This window comes from Cryptomeria japonica, chromosome 5 (genome assembly GCF_030272615.1).
Source record: "Cryptomeria japonica chromosome 5, Sugi_1.0, whole genome shotgun sequence".
Taxonomy (NCBI): domain Eukaryota; kingdom Viridiplantae; phylum Streptophyta; class Pinopsida; order Cupressales; family Cupressaceae; genus Cryptomeria; species Cryptomeria japonica.
Window position 1 is genome coordinate 671,470,258 of NC_081409.1, and position 6,702 is coordinate 671,476,959.

Genomic DNA, 6,702 nt, shown 5'->3' on the forward strand with positions numbered 1-6,702 from the left:
TCGCCTAAGTCAAAGAGTGGTCGAGCAAGTTTGCAAGGATGTGGAAGGAAATGGATCTAGGATCGAGTCTAAGACAAAGTCAAGTCAGTTTGAAGGTGAATTGAGCCTAGAATAGAAATTTCGCTCCTGACCCTTCCAAAGGGTCCAGAGCGAAATTCTTGAAAACACTCATTTTCCCCTTTGCTAAAGTCAAGACCAAGATGGAGATGAAAGGAGAGTAGTTTATGTTTGCCTCCCAAAGAAAATTAGAGTTGAAAAAAGCAAGAATCAAGGTCAAATCATGATTTTCACTCCTGACCCTTCCAAAGGGTCCAGAGCGAAAACCCTTGTAGCTCTTATTTCCTTCTTTGTTTTGGCTAGGTGTTGGCATGATGTAGGATAAATTGGTATGTTCTTGCCTTGGGAGGGAGTTGGACACTTTGAAAGATGAAGATTTTAGCCAAAAGGTGAATTTCGCTCCTGACACTTCCAAAGGGTCCAGAGCGAAATTCGTCATAAACCTTTTTTGCTTCCTTGTTTTGGCTTAAAACCTTGTTCCTAGGGCAAAGGGAGATGAGATTTTACCTTGCAATGAAGTTTCAAGTTGAAAGAATCATGATTTTAGCTCAAAACAAGATTTTCACTCCTGACCATTCCAAAGGGTCCAGAGCGAAATTTTTGGAAACTCATATTTTCTTCTTGGAGATGGTCAAATTCTTGAGTTTTATGGCATGGTTAGGTGGACTTTGATGTGTTCTTGCCTTTGAATATTGGATTGAGGTAATGGAGTAGCCAAAACAAGCTCAAAATAGGAAATTCGCTCCTGACCCTTCCAAAGGGTCCAGAGCGAAAATCTTAAAATCACCTTTTCTCCTTGCAAAATCAAGTTAAACTTAGGTTGGATGAGAGAAGAGAGGTGTTTCCTTGCCTTGTGAGGTGAATTCAAGATGAAATGATGGAGGAACATGCTAGAAAACTTGAAAATCGCTCCTGACCCTTCCAAAGGGTCCAGAGCGAATTTTCTCGAAACCTATCTTTTCCCTCAAATTTATGCCAAGTCTAGTGTGGGTCAAGATTAGAGTGTCTTTAGGCATGTCCTTGAATGGTCAATAATTATCAAGTTTGAAGGAATTGAGCCAAATGATGAAAATCGCTCCTGACCCTTCCAAAGGGTCCAAGGCGAAAATTCTTCAAACACCTATTTTCCCTTGCAAAATCAAGTCAAACTTGGGTTGGATGTGAGAGGAGAAGTGTTTTCTAGCCTTTTGAGGTGAATGCAACTTGAAATGATAGAGGAATAAGCCTAAAAAGTGATTTTCGCTTCTGACCCTTCCAAAGGGTCCAGAGCGAAAATCCTAAAAACCATCTTTTCTTCCAAAATTTGAGCAAAGTCAAACGTGGACAAGGGTGAGAGGAGTCATTTGGATTGCCAAAGAGTGGGTTTTGGTCGCCAAAATGCAAATTTTGAAGCTAAAATGAGAATTTCGCTCCTGACCCTTCCAAAGGGTCCAGAGCGAAATTCTTAAGATCAACCCTTTTTCCTTGCAAAGCAAGTCAAGATTTTGATTTTATGACCTACAGAGGAGTGAGGCAAGGTGTTGTAAGTCTTGGAGGTAATTTGAAGTTGAAGAGATGGAGAAATAACCCTAAAACAGGATTTTCGCTCCTGACCCTTCCAAAGGGTCCAGAGCGAAAATCCTAAAATCTACCTATTCCTTTCAAACTTATGCTAAGCTATGCCTAGACCAAGGTAAAAGATGCCCTTGTGATTTCCCTTGAGTTGATGGTTTTCTCCAGAAATGATGATTTTAGGCCAGAGGAGGAAAATCACTCCTGACCCTTCCAAAGGGTCCAGGGCGAAAATCCTTCAATCACCTATTTTGCCCTGCAAAATCAAGTTAATCTTGGGTTGGATGAAAGAAGAGAAGTATTTCCTTGCCTTGTGAGGTGGATTGAAGTTGAAATAATGAAGAAGTGAACTACAAGCAAGAAATTCCCTCCTGATCCTTTCGAAGGGTCAAGAGCGAAAAACACTAAAACCATCCTTTTCTCCAAATTTTGTGCTAAGTCAGGCCTATACTAGGATGAGAGAATCTATTTAGAATGCCTTGGAAAGATGTTTCACCTTCAAAAATGTGAATTTTGAGCTAAAATTGGAATTTTGCTCCTGACCCTTCCAAAGGGTCCAGAGCGAAATTCATCAAAATCCCTATTTTCTCCTTGTGTCAAGTCAAGACTTTGAGTCCTATGGTGTAGTTGAGGTTGAAATGATGTTTCTTTGCCCTGAAGGATGAATTGAAGCGAAGGAGATGAGGAATTAAGACCTAAAGCTTGAATTTTGCTCCTGACCCTTCCAAAGGGTCCAGAGCGAAATTCTTAAAACCTCCATTTTTGCCCCAAATTTACATCAAGCTTGGTTTTGGTTGAAAATGAGGACGTCCTTGGGCATGTATCTAAGCAAGTAGGATCACAAGGTGAGAATAATTTGAGCCAGGAATGCAAAATTCGCTCCTGACCCTTCCAAAGGGTCCTGGGCGAAATTCTTATGGAGCCTGTCGTTGGAAAGAATTTTAAGCAAACTTCATTTTGATATCTTCTTGTTGATGATTTAAGGTAGGAAATGCTATGTTGAAATGAATTTATTATGTGTCCTTAATCATCTCTTGATTTGTTTTGCAGAAGAAAGAAGAGCAGACATAATCAAGGACGACCTCCTCCAGCCCAGCATCGACAGGGACGACCTTTTCCAGCCTAGCATTTTAAGGGAAGGTACACCATCCATCTTGCACATCAAAGACAAAAGAGGATCAAAGCAAGGGTCCGTTGGAGAAGCAAATAGTTTCAGAAGAGTTAACTAAAGTTAGCTTCTCAACATCACCAAATTGAGCATCAACCAAGTGTCAGACAAGGTGGCATCCCAGTCATCACTCCTCCAGTCGGGTTGGTCCACCTCAGCGTGTCTAGATTCAATGTACCTGACTCATCAAAGATGACACAAACTTCAATGTACCTACCCTGGCTATCCATTGGTCGAATATTCCAGAGAAGACACGTGTCCAAATAATGCAATTATTTCATTGGCTAGAATTGAGTTTGTTGTAACAAGCCCTAATTAGGGTTTTCATTGTAAAATCTTGGCCATTGATCTCAAGTTGATCTGAGCCATCGAATTGTATTGAGGGCACTATATAAGCCCTGGCTCCTCATTTGTAAAGGAGAATAGTTAGTCAGTAGTTAGAAGGTGAATAGTTAGCTAATAGTGAATAGTCAGTTGATAGAATAGCAATTAGAGTAGAATAGAAAGACAAGGCAAAGATTGTTGCCAAGATGTTGTTGTAAAAGGCTTGTAAAAATTCATTGAAGAAATGGTGAAATCTATGGGTCGATTCAACAATTTGCATGGTCTTTATACTTCTCAGATTTGATTTCATGTTATTAGATGAGTGGAAGAAATGTGTTTGATTGATGGTGAATTTTGTATATCCATACTACTAGCAGTTTGTTGATTGCAGACTTGCCTTGTGTAGTCAACTGGAATCATTTAGCTTAAGCTTAACTTCAATTGTTGCTTCTTCATTGATATGCATCAGCCTGATGGTGTCTATGCCTGTAGCGATGATCTGAACATCATAAAGCTTTCCTCTGAAGATCACACTAACCTTGTGGAGATGGTCCTGGGATGTCAAGACAAGACTTAGTTAGAATTTCATCAAAGATCAATCATTGCTCCTACATTCTTAGTGTCAGAATTAATTCCTTCCCTCGCCCTCATCCTTTGTTCCTTTTTAAAAAAAAAACTAGGCTAGTGAAATCCTATGTTCCAGCAATATTCAAAGCAAATCAGACATTTAGTCATCAAGTGTAAGTCCCCTTGTGATTCCAACAAAATCACATCATACCACAAAGAGCTTATCCACGAGTAGAGAACCTACATACAAGAACCTTGGAGTTGCCTCGACTAATCCTTCGGCGAGATCTTCAGCAGTCGGGAAACTTTGCTCAAGAGAGGATAAGGTACCTTTAGGTATTTTATTCTGTGTTCGCATGTGCATGAAAAACACATCAACATGCCCCTCACGGCTACTAATGCTTCTGTTGCTCCTTTTGTGCCCTCATCTCCTGAGGTCCCCACTTCTGCTTATCCTATTTTGCAGCCACGATCCCTTGTTGTTGGATCTGCTTATGTTGTTGTTGTTTCGTCACAACCTACTACTTCTCTACATCAGCCTCATGTTGTTGTGTTGCAACACCCTATTAACACCACTGTTTGTAACCTTGCAGGGTCCCTTCTGGTTGATCTCTCTTTTGATGGACCTAATGATAGCATCGCCTGGACTATGGTTGCTCACAAGCGGAAGGGGAAGTCTTTTCCCCTGCCCTAAACTCCCCCCGTTTGGGTTTGGGTGGCTTCCCTCCCCCCTTGAGTGGGGTCTTTTTTGTTCTTCGGTTGGATATGATTTCTTGCTTGTCTGACTGTGTTTGTTTCTAACTACCTTTAGGCTGTTGTTCTTTTTGCCAACACCATCTCTCTTGATGTTGCTTGTTGTACACAATTGATATTTTTTTACTATGTTAAGGGTCGACGCCCTAGTTAACGATGCTTTACTAATAAAAAATAAATTAACTCAATCCCCAATGTATTTATGCAAGGATGAAAACTTCAAAAGATACAAATGATGTGTTGGAACCCTAAAATTTGCAATTTTTTGAATTCCAAATTCCAAGACAAGGAGCAAGAAAAATTCTAAATATATATATATATATATATATATATATATATATATATATATATATATATATATTGAATAGGTACAAGTAATATATTTTATATTTGTTGCACAATATGAAACCATAACATAAACACAATAATGGGCATAAAAAATGGAGTGTGAAGCACCAAAGGGGGTATTTACATCATTTAAAGACCATTTATCCATTATATACCAATAAAATAGCCTTAAAATACCTCTAATATGCCTAAACAACTTGTAAAGTGACAATTAATTATATAAACTAAGGCAATTTCGGGATTTGGAATTATTTTTATTTAAAAGGGGGGTGTCTTTTCACCCAAAGGGGTATGAAAACCATTCAAACACATATATATGTGTGATGTAAAATGTAAAGAGAGGGGAAAAACAGAGAATAGAGAGATAAGAGGTGGAGGCAATTTTGTACTTTTAAACTTTTTATCAAAAATAACTAGTTGCATTTTCTTTCTCATATGTTTTGAGAGTTAACATATTTTCAGAAGGTAGTTGCTTATGATATTATCTAAAAGTGGATAAGGTTATTCGTGTTCTTCCAGTAAAATTATGTGTTTCATATTGTAGATTTGGATCAAAAAGATTTACTCGTGAATTGTAATTGTTCCTTGTATTTCTTCCTTGGATGGTCTCTTAAAAGTTAGGGTTAAATCCATTCAAGCAGTTTACAATATAGACATTGAAGTAGAGCTCATAAGAAACAGTAACTGACAGACTCACCGAGAGGTGGTGGGTTTAAAAACTGTCTCATAAGTTTACACAATAAGTCCTGAAGAAATATAAGACTCTGTAGCCCAAATAAGAGGAAAGACACTGATCATTTGTAAACAAACCCTTTAACCATACCAGTTACCCTTTACTTTTAAGCATTAGGATTAGTAGAGTAGGTATAGTAGGTAATTTAGCCAAAGTGTAACATATATACTTTTGTAAGATACATAGATCAATACACACATCTGAAGTCAGTTTGTTTAAGAAACTTATGCCATTCTGAGACTAGGAGACATCAGATTAAGACACTAAATCTGCTATAAAAAACATTAGTTGAAGGAACAACTAGTTTGTAGGTATACCCGCCTAGGTCCTGCAGAGCCTAAAGTGAGAGAGTTAGTAACCAAATAGGTTCACTCTATAAGCTGGCCAAGTCAATTGGAGGGTTTGATCATAGGAGTTGGCATTTCCTTAGAACCTATCCAATCTGTTGATTTGAGACCCAACATGATGTAAGCAAAACTAAGCATTAGAACATTAACACTATCTGATGTATTAAATATTATTACAAGACTTGAAAATGGATGACAAGAACTCAAGTACATTAGATCTAGATCACAAACGAATATAGCAATCTCTAACATTGTTCCTTTTCAAGCCTAATCATTAATTCCCACCAAGTATGATTATAAACCTTTGGAAACATTAGAATAGCAATAAATGAACTTGAAAATGGTATGGCATAATAGTGGAATTGTATGATGGCTAGTGAGTCGGTATTGATGGCTAGAAAATGACCGAGAACCAGTTGTAATCAATCCTTCAATAGCCCAAAAAAAATCGGTTTGAATTTTAAAGGTTTTCACTTCTCAAAATGATCAAGAAGTCCTCCACATAGGGATAGCATTGTACAACTATCCTTGCAAGGGATACAATAGCTAGAAAGGAGGTAAAACAACCTTCAAATAAATAAACCAACACAATTTTAGATTTGACTCTTTAATGTAGTGGCCTCCTAAATTGATGTAGGGTGACACAAAAAATGTTGATATGATGATAGAACATTGGAGCAAAACTCTAGCAACAATATACAATCCTCAAAATATTGAAAACTTCATCAAGTCATTGTAGCAACACTCTAGTAGCAACATATATCCCTTCAAAAAATGATATCTCCAACATATCATTATATCAACACTTAGCAACCTAGATAGTGTTTTCAATTCCTCAACCAAAATATTTGAGA